This window comes from Haemorhous mexicanus, chromosome 23 (assembly GCF_027477595.1).
Source record: "Haemorhous mexicanus isolate bHaeMex1 chromosome 23, bHaeMex1.pri, whole genome shotgun sequence".
Classification (NCBI taxonomy): domain Eukaryota; kingdom Metazoa; phylum Chordata; class Aves; order Passeriformes; family Fringillidae; genus Haemorhous; species Haemorhous mexicanus.
Window position 1 is genome coordinate 3,136,821 of NC_082363.1, and position 16,671 is coordinate 3,153,491.

The 16,671-nt window shown below is 46.3% G+C and overlaps 1 protein-coding gene across 1 annotated transcript in view; it reads left to right on the forward strand.

Annotated features, from left to right (window-relative positions):
- Positions 1–4,322: 4,322 nt before the first annotated feature.
- Positions 4,323–16,671, forward strand: part of DISP3 (dispatched RND transporter family member 3) — a 45,238-nt gene continuing 32,889 nt past the window's right edge. Inside the window, exon 1 of the mRNA XM_059866676.1 lies at positions 4,323–4,439. The gene's annotated coding sequence lies outside the window, so the exon portion shown is untranslated. The remainder of the gene's footprint in view (positions 4,440–16,671) is intronic.

Consider the following 16,671-nt stretch of genomic DNA (forward strand, 5'->3'; position numbering starts at 1 on the left):
CACATAGGAATATATAGTAATGTGGCTTTGTTAGTTTTATGGACAGGTAGGAAATGTCCCTTTCCTTGATGTTCTGTCTACAGGATGTTTGGGTTAGGAAAGACAGGAAGAAAAAGTCTCAGTTCCATGAAAGGAAGACATAGGAAAAAACAGCTGAGGGCAGTTTCTAAAAAGAGCATTTTTCCCCACTCCCCATTTTTTTTCATATTAAAAAATGGTTTATCTGCAGCTCAGCATCCTTCAGGGATTGCTCCGAGGAGCTGAGGGGACTGAGGGGGCTGTTGGATGCACCTGTGGGTTCTCCTGGGACACTTTGCTGGCAGCTGATGAAAAAGAACCTCTCTGGCTTAGGGACCTTTTCTTCCTGGATTTGTCCACTACTGTCTCTTCACATTGTTGAGCTTACTGGTGTGTTCAGTCTTCCTTTGAGCCCATTTCCATGTACCCACAGTCCCATATGGCTCACTCAGCCCTGCAGACGCCGTCAGGATTCAGAGGAAGAAGCTGACACTGCCCAGACAGAATCCTGCGTGTGAATGGAATTTATGCACCATGGATGAGGTGTATGAATATGCAACAGGCTGTTGCTGTTAAGGGTTAATCCTCTGTTAACATGGGACCTTTTTTGGGTTTATTTTGCCCAGGAAGAAGTACCCAGACTGTCCCTAACTCTTTGTTTCTACTGTCTCATATTGTCCTAAATCCAAATTGTCCACATTTTTATTACTCTAATTATATTACTCTTTTTATAACCATTTCATTATTATTAAGCTTTTTTATTTCTAAAAACAAGTGAATGGCATTTTTCACATGCAGAGAGGAGATGTAAACAGTTTGTCTGTGCCAGGTGTGCCAGCAGCACTCCATTGCTGTGTGCATCACACAGCCTGGGGTGCCTGTGCCCAGAGGGGAGTGGGACCAGCTCAGGGTGTCTGTCTGTCTGTACCTGGAGGCTGTCAGTCAGAAACACTGCTGAGGAGGGTTGGGGTGTCTGTCTGTCTGTACCTGGAGGCTGTCAGTCAGAAACACTGCTGAGGAGGGTTGGGGTGTCTGTCTGTCTACACCTGGAGGCTGTCAGACTCAGAAACACTGCTGAGGAGGGTTGGGCTGTGTGTCTGTCTGCACCTGGAAGGCTGTCAGAGTCAGAAACATTGCTGAGGAGGATTGGGCTGTCTGTCTGTCTGTACCTGGAGGCTGTCAGAGTCAGAAACACTGCTGAGGAGGGTTGGGCTGTGTGTCTGTCTGCATCTGGAAGGCTGTCAGTCAGAAACACTGCTGAGGAAGATCAGGGTGTGTTTCTGACTGCACCTGGAAGGCTGTCAGACTCAGAAACACTGCTGAGGAGGGTTGGGCTGTGTTTCTGTCTGCACCTGGAAGGCTGTCAGAGTCACAAACACTGCTGAGGAGGGTGGTGTTACTGTCTGAGCACTCAGAAGCAGTGCTGGCTGGTAACTCCTGCAGTCTGCTGGGCTCTGCTGAGTGATTTGATTGAGCACTGTCCCTCACATCAGCCTGGGCTGCGCTTGCAACACCAGCAAAGTTAGAAAAAGCAATTTTTCCCTTTTCTGTACACTTGCAGTTTTCAACCAAATTGCTAACTCCACACTGTCACCCTCTCTGCAGACATCTTTATCACTGGCAGAAGTGTACAAAGCTGGTGGAATGCATTCTTACCTTAGAAGCCTCATTAAATTTGCATTCCTTGGAGCCTCACAAGGAAGATGATGGTCTGGCTTTGTCTGCTTCACTTCCTGTTCACTCCGGGTGATGCATCAGACAGAGCTTTTGACACAGCCTGCTTGGAGACAGACTCAGGTGATGGGTTTGTTTTATATTGTGCTGCTTTCTATTTCTTATTGACCTAACAAATCTGTGTGAAAATAGATCTTTTCCCTAAGCACCATCAGCACTCAAATAAGTGAGAATATAGGGCAAAACCAGCTTAGGCTACATTACCTCTGTTATGTAGCCTGATTAAGGGCCATTACTATTGGGTAGTTGTTCAGCAATTTACTCACATAATCCTGCTCTTGCAGGAGTCCACATTACAGTAACACTCCAGTAAACAGGCCAAGGATGGGGGAACTACTGTTCTCTCTGCCTCCAAAGCCAGAAGAGCACAAAATAAATAAATGCAAAACCACTGTATCCAGCACAGTAGTTAGAGACTGGCTGTCAACACTGTGCAAAGCCCTTGTGCTCAGAGATGTCTTTATCATAGATGGTGTGAGAAAGTTACTGACTTTTTATAATTTTAGAAAGGTTTATTAAACCTTAGCAAAAATAAAACAGAAGACTGAATAGAGAAAAGGTTACAGTGCCAGGAGCAGAGGATTTTCCCCACCATGTGCTCACCCACACAATGGAGGTTTTGCCTTTTAACCCTTTAACCCCTCCCAAAGATCTGTCCATCGACCCCTCCTTTGCTGTCCAGTGGTGGAGATCTCTTCCTCAAGCCCTGACTGGAGCTCAGGTCTTCCATAGTGACAAGCCAGCCCTCCCAGATGTCCCAACCCCAGCTGTCCTTTGATAAAAACATGAGGAGGTAAAACATAACTATAAATCTACAACACTTTTCCTAACCTATAAACATGATATTTGTCTGTTAATTGTGAGAGTCAATCATGGCATTACTCATCTATCACAACGGGAGTCCATCTCCTGAAAGCCAAGGCAAGGGCAGAGCAAGCTGGATGACCAGCTGTGCAGAATGCCTGGCTCCATGAGAGCCAAGTATGAATGTATAAAAGATTTTCTCTACCACCTTAATTAGTAAATCTTGCTGGCTCACATTTAATGACTTCTACTTAATTCAGGGATTGTTGCTGCTTATTTCTGTCACTTACCACACACAGCTATCTCCTGTGTAGAGCATTTATCTATCTAGAGCAGTGAGGGCAGCAGCGAGTACTCATGAGTCCTTAAAGCCCTGGCTCTAAGACGGGCTGGACCTGCAGCACCAGCCTGATAAAAACAGGAGCAGGCTCACGGTACTGAAGTGATTTCAGCACTTATTATAGTAAAAGAAAGGCCCAAAGCAAGGGGTACTGAAGTGATTTCAGCATTTATTACAATAAAAGAAAGGCCCAGAGCAAGGGGTACTGAAGTGATTTCAGCATTTATTACCATAAGAGAAAGGCCCAGAGCAAGGGGTACTGAAGCGATTTCAGCATTTATTACCATAAGAGAAAGGCCCAGAGCAGGGCCCGGGCCGGGCAGGAGCGCTCCCGCCGAGGATGCTGCAGCGCCGGCGCTGGGGCTGCTCAGCAGCGCTGGCCCCGCTGGCCCAGGGGAACGGCACAGCTTCCCTGGCTCAGGTGCCCCTTCTGATCCTGCTCTGGGTCCCTTGGATTGGTTTCTGGTTGGATCCTTCATTTGCAAGAAGGTTTTAGGCCTTGATTGGCCATGACAGCTCTGTCCAGGCTGGCTGGTGGTGCACTTTACCGAGCTGTGTTAAGGTACCTTGAGTACCGCATTTCTGATCACTGCCCTTTTAACCCCTTTTACAATATAACAACCAAACTAACAGTACATGCTTAACGAGCTATCAACCATTTTACAACAGTTTCTAACCTATTTTTAACAGGCCAGGTGCTGCAAAAGTTTATGTTAGTTTCCGTCCCAAGACGGGCCCGGTCTCGGGGTGGTGGTGGTGCCCCCCCAACAGAGCCGGACTCCCATCCCCAGTCTGCAATCAGTCACAGGAGCGATCCGCATCCCCCTCCCAAGGGCAGCCTGCAAACCAAGGGCTCCCTCTGCGGGCGGACGGGGCAGTCCCGGCTGGACGGGCAGGGCAGTCCCGGTTGGTCCCGCATGCCGGAGGGGACACAGGGTCCCGCAGCTCCTCCGTTACCTGAGGAGTTGCGCGGGGCGGGCTGTCACCTGGGCACGTCCCTAAGCGCCGTGCCCGCCCTCCCGGCGGCACCGGGCCCTGCGGTGCGGCTGCCCGCCGCACCGGGGCTGCCTGTCCGGCGGGGCGGGGACCGCGCACGGGGCAAGCTCTCACGGTTTATATGGTTTATACGGTTTATACGGTTTATACGGATTATTCGGTTTATATGGTTTATATGGTTTATATGGTTTATAGGGTTTATATCCGCGGTTTGTAGTGCGGCCACAGCGCCGCCCGCAGCCCGGCGGGGCGGCGGCAGCCCCGCAGCTCCGCTCCGCACCGCACGGCTCGGCTCGGCTCGGCTCGGCTCGGCTCGGCACGGCTCGGCTCCGCGGCACAGCGGCGGGCGCTGCCGGCCGCCCTTCCGCCCGCCCGCCCTTCCGCCCACGGCGGCGGCGCTCGGCGGAGCGGCGTCAAAAGGCGGCGGCGGGGCCGGCTCGGGGCTGCGGGACCGGCACCGCCGCTGCAGCGATCGCCGGTGGAGCGGGAGCCGGCGCTGCCCGGCATCGCTGCGAGCCCGCTGCTGCTGCCGCCCGGCGGGGCCGAGGTGAGCGATGCGTTCCGCGGTTCCGCGGCCCCGGGGCTCTGCGAGGTCTCGGGAGTCTGAGCACAGCCCGTCTGTCGTGATGCTCTGTCCGCCGGCGGCCCTGAGCGTTCGGTTCTGCCCGGGGGGTGGACTGGGGTATCGGTGGGGCTCCCCGGTCCCGCAATGCTTAGAGAAAACCGCTTGCAATCATGCCTTTTTTTTTTTTTTTTTTTTTGTGTGTGTGTGTGTGTCTGTGGATTTTTTTTTTTTTTTAATTTTTTTTTTACTCCCCCTCTCTCCCCTTCCCCTTTCCCTTTTTTCTTCCCCCTGGGAATCCAGCAGCTGAACCCTTCAGCTGTGTGTTTAGCCAACTCTCCCTTGGAAGCGCTGGATAGTTCATGAATATTCACGGGGAGATCGTTTCCCGGGAGGCTGCCTCTGTAACAAGCTGATTGAGCTGCGCCTGCAGCAGGGCTGCTCTCCTGGGGGAAAAGTTGGGTGCCAGAACTGAGGAGCTTTTTGTCCCTGGCTTCACGGAGGCTTGGCCGGCCTCCCTGAGGGGGAGCAGAGTCAGTGGGGTATTGGCCGTACTCAGGGCTGTTAGCAGGTCCAGCCAGGCAGGATCCACATCTGCTGTGCGTCCAAAAGATATAAAGAGTATCATGTAGCTAGTACATGTCACAGCTTAAAGAGAACCTTCCTGTTTTATACCAGCTTGTGTAGAAATGGACTTTTCCTGTCTAAAAACACTGCACCACTTAATAAGGACATTTCATTGCTTAGCAACAGTCCCAACTTAGCTTGGTCCTTATGGCTCTTGCCATTCAGAGTGGTCTCCCAAGATGTGCCAGTAAAACAGCCACTGTCCTGGAGGAAAGAATCTCTTCTGTTTCTTCCTTGGTGCTTGGTGATGACCAAGCCAAACCAGCAGGGGTGGTTGCTACTGCCCAAGAATTTAAGAGCCCTTGAGAGACTGGGAGCTGAGTATAACTGAAAAATTCCAGGCCAGACACAGCTGGAAGTGGCCGGTCCCTCAGGCACGTGTGGGACCTTGCAGCTGCCTTGTTGGTGCATCCTGTGTCTCTGGCACCTTTGTTTTGTGCACAGGCATAGCAGCATGCTGGTTAACAACCTTCACTTATGCAATGATTAGAATAGTACTTTGACAGCTGTGCAGAGCCTGCTAGTGTTTAATGTAATAAACAAATAAGTTCCTTTAAAACAAGGCTGATGCATGTCCTCGTCATCTGAGGCAAGACAGACTAGTTGAGTGGGGTGAGGACTTGTGCTTTAGAAGAGCAATTCAAATGACAAATAAACACACAGACCTTTTGCTCACAAAGCCACATCCTGATACACATAAAATTTGCTACCTTAGAAACTCAGGCTTTTAAGAACAATTTCCCCATGAAAATTTGTGTAAGCTTTTGAAACTAGCTGTCTGTTCTCATCAGAACAACTTTGCTTGGGGACAATATTTTTCCTTCTTTCTCACCAGTAACCTTGTGAAGTGTTGATAAAGATAGAACCCACAGCACCAGCTTCCTTTAATTGCTCTTTTAGACTGTGTATCTAGATGGAAACCTAGCAACACAACAACTGTATTGAAGGAAGATGTTTCACTTCTTTTATCACCCTGGATGCATCTTCAGAGGTTAGACTCATCAAGCTAGTCTTTTTACCCCTTGGAGCCTTATAGCTTGATTTCTTAAGCCTGGAATAAAACAGAACTGAGCTGCTGAAAAAGACAACAAAGATGGAATGGAAATGCTTAATGTGATAAAAGATCCATTCTTCCTTTCTTCCTGCTGCCCCTGTGAATACCTGCAGTATTCCCATGGGGAAGATATTCCTCTACAGAGAGAGAATGCTTGTCTAATAGAAAAATTATTTAAGGGGAAGCTACCCATCAGCATTTGTGTCCCTTTCACCTAGAGGCACCAGGGGAAAGCTAAGGGAGTGGCCCAGAGCAGTGTGGAACAGTGTAATATGTGAGAACTGGACTGGGAAGAAGCATCAGCATCATCCAATCTCCAGCTGCCCACAGTGGGGACCACTGTAATTCAGTTTCTGCAATGTACAGGGCAAATTCATCCTCAGGGGCAGGAAAAAACCCCAAACCACCACCCTAAACACAAGCTGAAGTCACTGACACTCTGTCCAGATTTCCCTCACTGGCTGTAGTGTAGTGTTTTTAGCTATATTGACAAACACCCCTGTTGTAGAATAGGGCACTAACAGGGAGTCAGGGTGGCAATATCTGACTGGCTCTTTGTAATTTGGGGGCACATAAATGAGGGATTTCACACTGTTGAAATTGCTGTTAGGTTTTAGATGTTTGAGGGAAATGTGCTTGCTAGGTGCTAAAAATTCTTTCAATATCTAGTGTGTCCTTGGCTGTGCCTCCCAAGATCTTGTATTTTTTTCAGCATTAATGAATTAAACATCACAAATGCCTTTGTCACACCAACAGAAGAAGCAGTTAAGTTCCAGGAAAACTCTGACCCCTTCTGTACCTGTAATTTCTGAACTGCCAGTGAAGTGTTGTTGACAAGCTGTATTTTGCAGGAGTTTATGGGGTGGCTGTGATGTGTGTGTATTGTCATCAAATCACAGAGAGCGACAGGATGGGTGCATGTCAGTTGGGCACAGGGAGAGGGTATGCACAAGATGTTAACATTTAGCACCCAAAAAAGCCACAGCACATCTGTAATCCTCTTGTGATGCCAGTGCTCCAAGATAAGTGCAGCTTATACAAAGACTTGCCTGTTGGGGATGAGTACTTAATAAATAAGCTTGAGTGAAACTGGAGTGGGATAGAAGTTCATACCCGGGTGCATATGGAAAATCTGGATAAGCTGTGATTTTTATTTCTGAAGTTTGAACAGGTCCCCCTGTGAGTCACAGGGTCTCTGGGTGATGCTGCTGTGGTTTCTGTGCATGCACACGTGCAGGAAATCCTGGCAGAAACTCTCTTCAGCACAAAGTGCTTAGCATACAATTGGTTTAATCCCCTAATCTTATCAAGCACTAACACAAATGAGAACTGAACAAATTCATTCATTCTAAAAAATCAATTCCCATTATATTTCTCAGTGTAGTGCAAAATATTTCTCCTTTTGCTTACCTGGTTGGCTTATTTTTTTAATCTGTTGTTTGTTTAGAGGTATCAGACTACAAATTTGGGTTTAGTGGTGAAACTTACAGGCAGTCGGGTCTCCCGTGGTGTGAGTTTATCTGCGATTTGAGCAGCTGGAGGGGATTTCAGGGTCAGAGCAAGTGGTGTGGCCTGAGGGCCTGGTTACTGGGAGGAAGGAGCTTCCACTGAGGGAGTGCTCCTTACCTCTCTGGCAGTGCACCGTGCTGTGCGCTTTTTATTGCGTTTGTGCCAGTCAGAAGAGAAGAAGATGTCTGATAAAAACGGGACCAGGCTCTCGGTACTGCAGTGATTTCAGCATTTATTACCATAAGAGAAAGGCCCAGAGCAGGGCCCGGGCCGGGCAGGAGCGCTCCCGCCGAGGATGCTGCAGCGCCGGCGCTGGGGCTGCTCAGCAGCGCTGGCCCCGCTGGCCCAGGGGAACGGCACAGCTTCCCTGGCTCAGGTGCCCCTTCTGATCCTGCTCTGGGTCCCTTGGATTGGTTTCTGGTTGGATCCTTCATTTGCAAGAAGGTTTTAGGCCTTGATTGGCCATGACAGCTCTGTCCAGGCTGGCTCGTGGTGCACTTCACTGAGCTGTGTTAAGGTACCTTGAGTACCGCATTTCTGATCACTGCCCTTTTAACCCCTTTTACAATATAACAACCAAGCTAACAGTACAAGCTTAACAGTTATCAACTATTTTACAACAGTTTCTAACCTATTTTGAACAATGTCCTTTGCCTTCTTCCTTTGCACACACCTCGCTGTTTCTCTCTCTTTAGAGGGGTAAGCAGTCCTCACCGAGGCATGTGTGAAAACTTTCTTCGGCTCTGTGAATGTGTTTTCAGACCTCGTGATGAAGTTGAGCAATGAAATATTAGTTTCTAGAACTCAATCTCCCCCTGCTAATATAAAATTTCAGTAGCCAAACCGAATTTTATTTCTGTATCTTTTATAAAGCAAGCAAGCAAGCGGCACTGGGTGGCCGGGGAGTCACCGCTCCTCTCATGGCACACACCTCTACAGGTTCACCAGAGTATATATACTGGCTTTAAGCCTACAAAGCATTTTCCAGTGTGCTTGTGTTAGTCCAAAATCAGCAAATATCAATAAGCTGGGATCAGCAATTTCCTAATCTTTCCAGGTGGTCGTCTGGAGGGAGGCCTTACACTGGTATCTGCTACATGATTCTTGTCAAGTGCATCAAGCTTTTTATTATACATAAGCATTTGTTGCAATATCCCTTTAGCTTTACCACTACTTCCTCTATTTTATTCTAAGCATCAGTCATCTTGCTACCTCATCTCTTTACTCTACTATGCTTCTACTATTTTATTCTAAGCATCAGTCTTGCTACCCTCTGTCTTTATTCTACTACACTTCTATTTCAATGCTTTATTTGGCCATTCAGTCAGAAACTTTAAACCCTTTCTTTGCAGTTATCCCAGGGAACTGGGAACCACTTTTGACACAGCAGATACAAGCATTTGCTGATTCCCTTGCCCATTGACACAAATCACAAAAACGTTTTTCACACCCGTGATACCGCAGGACAGGCTATCTCTTTAAATGATTGATTGAACACAGATTTACCCGAGTTCATTCATCTTGTTGTACCTTTACCAGGGTGAATTTTCTCTCAGTTCTCTCCTTGCCTTTGCTAAGGGCTGGGTCCTGCCTCTCTCCTCTTTCAGAGCAGCACCTCATTTTGTGAGTAGCTCTGTTGCCTTCAGTGAGGCTGTTAAAGAGAAATGCTGTGGTGCCTGTGACTCAGACTAATGCAAATCAATTTAAAGGACAGATTAAGTGCAGTGTGAGTATGGATTGCAGTGTCTGGCCCGTAATGAATAATTCAGGAGTATGGAGGAGACAGTGTAAGTGCTTAATCCAGCTCTAAGTGAAGTCAGCAAAAGACTTTCCATTGACCCCCATCCGGGATATGTTTCAGCAAAGCTTAACTACGTGTGAATTTGTAAATTTTCCCATTGCTAGCAGTGTGCTTCAGGCGTGGGCTACAACAACTGCCTGCATTAGCACCCAGCTGAATGTTATTTATGACTCCCGTCTGCTATACTGTCATTGACCGTCCTCTGCAGCACCTAAGGGAAGCTTTCTGAGGTCTGAGCACGGCTATTGAGTCATGCTTTTATAGCACTGAAAACCAGAAAAGATTAATAACTGCACTATTACACCATTAACAGAGGAAAATACAGACACAAAAAGGTTGGACTAAAAAGCTTCAAAGGTTTAGTTTTGGTTGTTTAGAGCTAGAAATGGTGCCCTCCTCCTGCAAGAACAAGGCAATTGGGTGTGATAGGGATCCCCCCACGACTGGACACTCTGCCTTTCACAGCTCAGGAGTCCTGAGCTGCCAGTAGCCGAGTGTGATCAACCTTCCAGGGGTGAATTGAACCCCCAGGGACTGCAGCTGCCCCCGGAAGACCTGATGTGGGAATGGCAGAGCAGTTCTGCTGGTGGGAACCAGAGGATGCTCTCTCTGCACCTGCAATTTCCAACCTCTGGGCATGACAGGCTGGGCTTCTTCAGGAGGCACAGGGCACCTGTCAGTGCCTTGGACCTGCCATCCAGCCTGGACTGGACATCTGGAGCGTCCAGTCTCTGGATGTGTTTCCCAGGGAGTGTCTCACAGTCTGATGTATATGCTGCAAGCCATTTCTTTCCACATCCAAACTGAATTTTATTTCCAAGGCCATCCCTTCTTTTTCTCCCCATCCTAACCCTTGCTTCTCAGCTCTGCCCCTTCACACAGGGCTCAGGGATGGGTGTGGTATTTTTGGGGTCCCCTGTGGCAGGAAGGAAATGATGAATCTGACTCCATGTTCTTAGAAGGCTAATTTATTATTTTGTGATATTATATTATATAAAAGAATGCTATACTAAACTATGCTAAAGAATAGAGAAAGGAGACTTACAGAAGGCTTAACAAGATAATAATGAAAAACTTGTGACTCTCTCCAGAGTCCTGACACAACTGGACTGGGATTGGTCATTACATAAAAACAATTCACACATTGGATAAACAATCTCCAAACCACATTCCAAAGCAGCAAAACACAGGAGAAGCAATCAGATAATTACTGTTTTCATTTTTCTCTGAGGCTTCTCAGCTTCCCAGGAGAAGAGATCCTGGCAAAAGGATTTTTCCAGAAAATATGACAGTGACAGATGGGCAGCTGAGCTGTGGTCTGGGCTGGTCTTTGGTCCATTGCATGCTTGTCTCTGGTATCAATGTGCTTGTGCACAGAGCCTGGCAGAAAAGCTGCAGCATGACAGAGAGCTCTAAAACACCAGTCTGTGACAGCTGGAAACAAGATATATCAGCAGGTAAATGTTTCGTCCCCTGTGGCAGTGCTTATGCCAGAGAAGCAAAGCTTCATTCCTGTAAATCTGCTGGCTGGAACCACGTCCTTGGTGCACATTTCTTCACAGTAACTGCAGAGTTCATAGCATGGGTTTGTGTGTAAGTGGCACAGGAAAGCATCTGGCCCTGTTTAGATTCCAGTAACAGAGATCTCTACTGTAAGTAGAAGACAAATAAGTTTTTTATGACGTTTCCTTTACAGACCTCTTGCAGTACCTTTTAATTCTGATGTGTTGTGAAGGAGGGAATTCCTTCTGGATCCAAATCTTGGCTTCTATGCAGCTAAATTAGTTCCTGCATATACACCAACCTGCCTACATGCTCTTTTATTTGGTTATGTTGCAGATCCTGGTACTGTTTGCATCTCCATTTCTTTGGCTGATTCAGGAACTGCCTTCAGTTACTTTCCTCTTGTACCCAGACAACAGCCTGGTTTTCAGAGGGCCAGACACAGTTCCATATCCACAGAGGGCTGTGGAGTGTGTCCCTTTGAAAATCAATTTACAAATGTCTTTTCAAAAACAGTCTGTGTTTCCTTGTGAAGGGGAATCCCAGGAGTCTTTAGAACAAGGCATGTTGTGAAAGGATAGAAGTCTCAAACTCCAAAATATGAGAGCAATTCAGAGCAGGTGATGTGCTTTGCCTCAGGAAAGCTGGGAAAGCTAACAGTGGAGCCACAAATATTTCTTTCATTTTAGTGTTTTAACTGCAGGACTTAGTCCTTAGAGATAGCACAAGAAGCATCTCAGCCTGTGAACATCTGTCTGAGAGTGTGGGATGCAGTAAGAAACAGGGAACAATTGGCTGAAATGCCTTGGTCCTTCCAGGTGACAGTTCTTGTCCCTTTGGGTTGGCTGCTTGCCACTCACAGCAGCTCCTGAGGCTGTAAATCTCTGCATCTTTGGTAGTAGAAGGGGAATGAGGACAATGGTGATGTTTGCCTCTTTCTGAGCTGCTCCAGATCACAGACTGCCAGGTCTGTGCTGGGAGGGAGAAGAGAGCAGAGAGGAGGGACATTCCTGCTGTCTCAGCTCAGTTCTGGTGGCCTAAATCTGTATCCTAGAGACGTGGCTCCACTGGCAGCTTCTGGGAGCTGTTGCAAGCAACATTTCCTTCTCTTGCACAGTGACTAACAGGAACCAGCTCGTGGGGTCCCTTGTTTGTATTGGGAAGCATCCTGGACTTTCTCTGATGTGAAAAATGCCTATTTTATGATTGGCTTTTTGCAAATATTAAAATGAATATTATATGTGTTGTGTTAGAAAGTTATGCTGTATTAATTTTCTTAAGTAGTGTGTTAAATATAGTTTTGGGTTATAACATAAGGTTAAAATAGAAACTATGCTATGTAGGATACTTTTTTTAAAGAAATGGCTCGCACTGAGATAGCAGCCACAGGACACTGAAATCTTTCAGAGAAAGAGAATTTATTGCTCCCTTATCAGAAGAAACGAACTTCTTCCTGCCTCACTCAGCCCTGGAGATGCCGTCAGGATTCAGAGGCAGAAGCTGACACTGCCCAGACAGAATCCTGTGTGTGAATGGAATTGATGCACCATGGATGAGGTGTATGAACATGCAACAGGCTGTTGCTGTTAAGGGTTAATCCTCTGGTAATGTGGGTCCTTTTTTGGGCTTATTCTGCCCAGAAAGAGGTACCCAGACTGTCCATAACTCGTTTTTATTGTCTTGTACTGTCCTAATCCCAATTGTCCAAATTATTATTTCTCTAATTACATTACTTTTTATATAACTATTAAACTTTTAAAAATTTAAAAACAAGTGATTGACGTTTTTCACATCTGAGATGGATGTGTCATTAAAACCTGTTTGCTTATTCTGAATACCTGCCCCTTCCTCTGCTAATGGTCTGCAGGGCTGTGTTTATTGAGCTGTTGTGATATTTAATGTGAGTTTCTGCATGGCTGGTGCAGCTGGCAGTAAGCTTTAACTCGTTGTACTGGCAGGGGATCTGCCAACCTGCTGCTCAGGCACTGTGGCAGCTTGTCTTGTCTTCTCATCTTCCCCTCAAGAAGTTTTCCTTCTGCTCTGAAAAACCTTGTGCTTGCCCAGGTCCTGCTCTGGACCAGTGAGCCATGTGGCACTAGAGGCTCTTCATCCTCTGGATCTTGCTCATCTGCTCCAGATTTCTCACTGATTCTTGGGAGGTGAAATAGCAGTGAAATAGTAATTCCACAAGCTCTGGGTTTTCATGGGAAGAGAGCAGGTAGCTGCATCTGTTTGGGAGAGAGAGAGGAAGTGTGGGAGGTAAGAAGGACATACCTGCTCAGATCCCACTTTTCAGCCTGCTGAAAGCCAGCCAGCTGCAAGCTGCTCTGTGAGTCCCTCCTGATCCAGCAGTTAGTTTTCCATGGGCCACTCTGACACATGGTTTGCTGCAGTTATTCTCACTCAGCTGTAGTGATTGTCAGGATAAATTCCCCCCAGAACCCACCCTCACATTCTGAGAAACAGGAGACTGTGTCTGTGCCACAGGTGACACCAGCTCAGTGCATGCAGCTGGAATGGTGCACAAGTATTTCAATATTCCTGCTGCTCCCTCATCTGGGAATGTGCTACAGATCCTCCATTCCTCTCATGATGGTGTGTGGAAAGCCCTGCTGAAAATGTGAATGTGGCTAAAATAAAATAAAATTAAAATAAAATAAAAATGAGCTGTGTCCTCACTACAGATTGCAGCCATACAGCCTCCCTGTTTCAAATCTGGCATTTTCTGATGGCAGTAAATTGTAGCAGTGAAAAATAAGACCTTTACATACATTAGATCAAAATGGGTAGCACCTGGAGTGAAACACTGTGACCTGCATGATGCCACAGGTGCAAGTGAGACTTTGTGCCTGTTCCTTCTCTTTCTGGAAGGTCAGAGCACAATGAGCAGAGCTGGCTAAGTGCACTCTTCAGGTGGAGCATTTGTAACATTTTCTTTTAACCTCGTTGTGCTTAGGGCTAGATGCTGGAGTGTGGGAATCCACATCCCTTTGACAAGTTTGTTCCCTTGGACCCCAGCAGGTGGGATCCAGGGTGCTTTTGAAATCTGTCAAGGCACCCAAGGGCACTGAGCTGAGCCAGAAGTGATCCCTTTCCTTAGCAGCAGCAACTTGCTGGGCTCCAGACAAAATCTAAGCAATTTTTGTAGTGGTTGGGCAAGTCCTTTCTGAAGCATATCAGAGCCTCAGCTTGCTTGGTACCTGTTAGCAGAAACCTGGAAGTGCCACATACCTGAGTGACAGCAGAGCTTATCACCAGCACAAGTAACTTAAGCAGTAAACAGGGCACAGGGCTGCGAGGCATGTTTTGTGAGATCATAACCAAGACGCTGCTTCTGACACCTACAATCATTAGTTACAATAACCAGGAGCAAATTGTTTTATCAGGAAATTAATTTTCTTTGGCAGCGACAAGCATGTTAGCAAAGTGCTCATGCAGGCATGCCTCTGCAGCAATCCCAGGAAGCCAGGGCACTAAATATGCATGGTTTGATGTTAGCAAATCTTGGTGACCTTTGTTCTTGAAAAGTGACAGTTGCAGTACTTTAAAGCATGTGTTTTGGGGCAATTTACTGGATTCTTTTTGGTAATATGTGTGAAAAATGCCAATCACTTGTTTTTAAAATTTTAATGTTTAATAATGATTATAAAAATAGCAATACAATTAGAGTAATAATAATTTTGAACAATTTAGATTAGGACAATATGAGACAATAGAAACAAAGAGTTAGGGACAGTCCGGGTACCTCTTTCTGGGCAAAATAAGCCCGAAAAAGGACCCACTTTAGCAGAGGATTAACCCTTAAAAGCAACAGCCTGTTGAATATTCATACACCTCATACAGGATGCATAAATTCCATTCAAACACTGGATTCTGTCTGGGCAGTGTCAGCTTCTTCCTCTGAATCCTGATGGTGTGTTCATGGCTGATCAAGGTAGGAAGAAGTTAGTTTCTCCTGATAAGGGAGCAATAAATTTTCTTTCTCTGAAAGATTTAGGTGTCCTGTGGCTGCTAGCTTGCTGGGAGTCCTTTCTTTAAAAAATATCTTACATAGCATAGTTTCTATTTTAACATTTTGTTATAACCTAAAACTATATTTAACACACTACTTAACTTCTCAACTACTTAACTTCTAACATAACACATGCAATCATAAAATACGCATTTTTCACCATGTGTATGGTGTGAATTTGGCTCTCATTGTGGAGGTTGGATATCCCTCAGCAGCACAAAGGTTACCTTGCACAGTGATGGTTATGTTTGATGATACAGCTCAAATTATACTTGCAGAACACGGGTCTGTTGCACACAGCCCCCATTTTTGCCCTCAAAAAGATTTGGTATCTTATGTGTCAAAGTAGGCACCCAAAATAAATGTCTGCTTCTCCCTTCATCTCCTGGGCTCCAGCATCTGTCAGATGCAGACTACACCACCCCCTCCCTCCCCGAGATGCTGGAGAAGATTTGGTTCAGCCCTGTTTCTTCAGCCCTCAGACTCTGTCGTGACAGGCAGAGTTAAAAAGCTCACGAGGAAATTAATAATTCTGCCTGTGAGGCAGGCGTGAGCGGCAGGCAGGAAATGAGCCATGAGACCACACGCTGAATGATGAGAGAGCAGGGCAGTGAATAACTGCTGGGTTTGGGGAGCATCATCCATTGCATGCTCTGGTGGAAGCCAGAGTCCTTGCCTTGGGCACTGAGCCTGGAAGCAAAACTACACTGCAGAGCATTTACAAAAGGGACAAATTAAGGATGCTGTATTGGGCCTGAATCTGGCATTTCCTGACTGGTGAGTGCTTGACTTTGCAGCTAATCTTTCCACACTGTTTTTGGCATGCAATTATGAGTAGATCTAATCAGTGTTTGTCAGAGCCTGGAATAGCAAGTGGGTGCATGCAGAAGATCCTCAACATTGTAGGCTGAGAGTGCTCTAAGCAGCCTTTGTCCAGTCTGGAAGCTGGTTGAGAGGTGGTAGAATCATTTAGGTTGGAAAAGATCATTGAACCTAATCACTTAAGATCATTGATTCTTCTGTTTCCAGCTGCTCTTATCTTAGCAAGGGCATAAAAGTTCCTGTAAGGTGGAAGAGGGGTGGAACAGTCAGCAGTGGAAGGGAACACCTCAGTAAGAGATGAGGGTGCATGTGCCTGTGCTTCATTTCATAAAAGCTTGAGATCAGATAATCCTCTTTGCTACATACAGCCCTGCCTATTGTCTTGCATTTTGTGGGCAAATGGAATTGTAGACTGTAGAGCTTATATATATCTATATATATCTATATATCTATATCTATCTATTTATTTATTTATTTATTTATTTATTTATTTTAAATAATTTTGTTGAACTTTCTTCCCAGCAAACACATATTTATATAATTACACTGTAATTCCAACAGCTCTGTGCTGCTGGAGCATTCTGATATCATTCTGATCTGCAAAGTGCCTGGGGTCTGGCAGTGTTTTTCTGCATCTTACTAAAGGATTTAAAGCAAGTGGAAAGGGAAAAGCAAAGCACACAGAAAGAAAATAGATTAAAGCCTTGTTGTTGTGCTGTGTTTGCAACTGGGAAAGTGAACCTGCTTAACTAATAATGGTGGAGCCAGCTCAGCCAGCAGATCAAACCAGTGCTTTGGAGCAGCATGTGCATCTCTGGGCTCGTATCCCACGGAAACAGCTTCTCTCTGTGTTGTACCCTCAGGCACAGCTTCTGGTCTGTGGCTGATT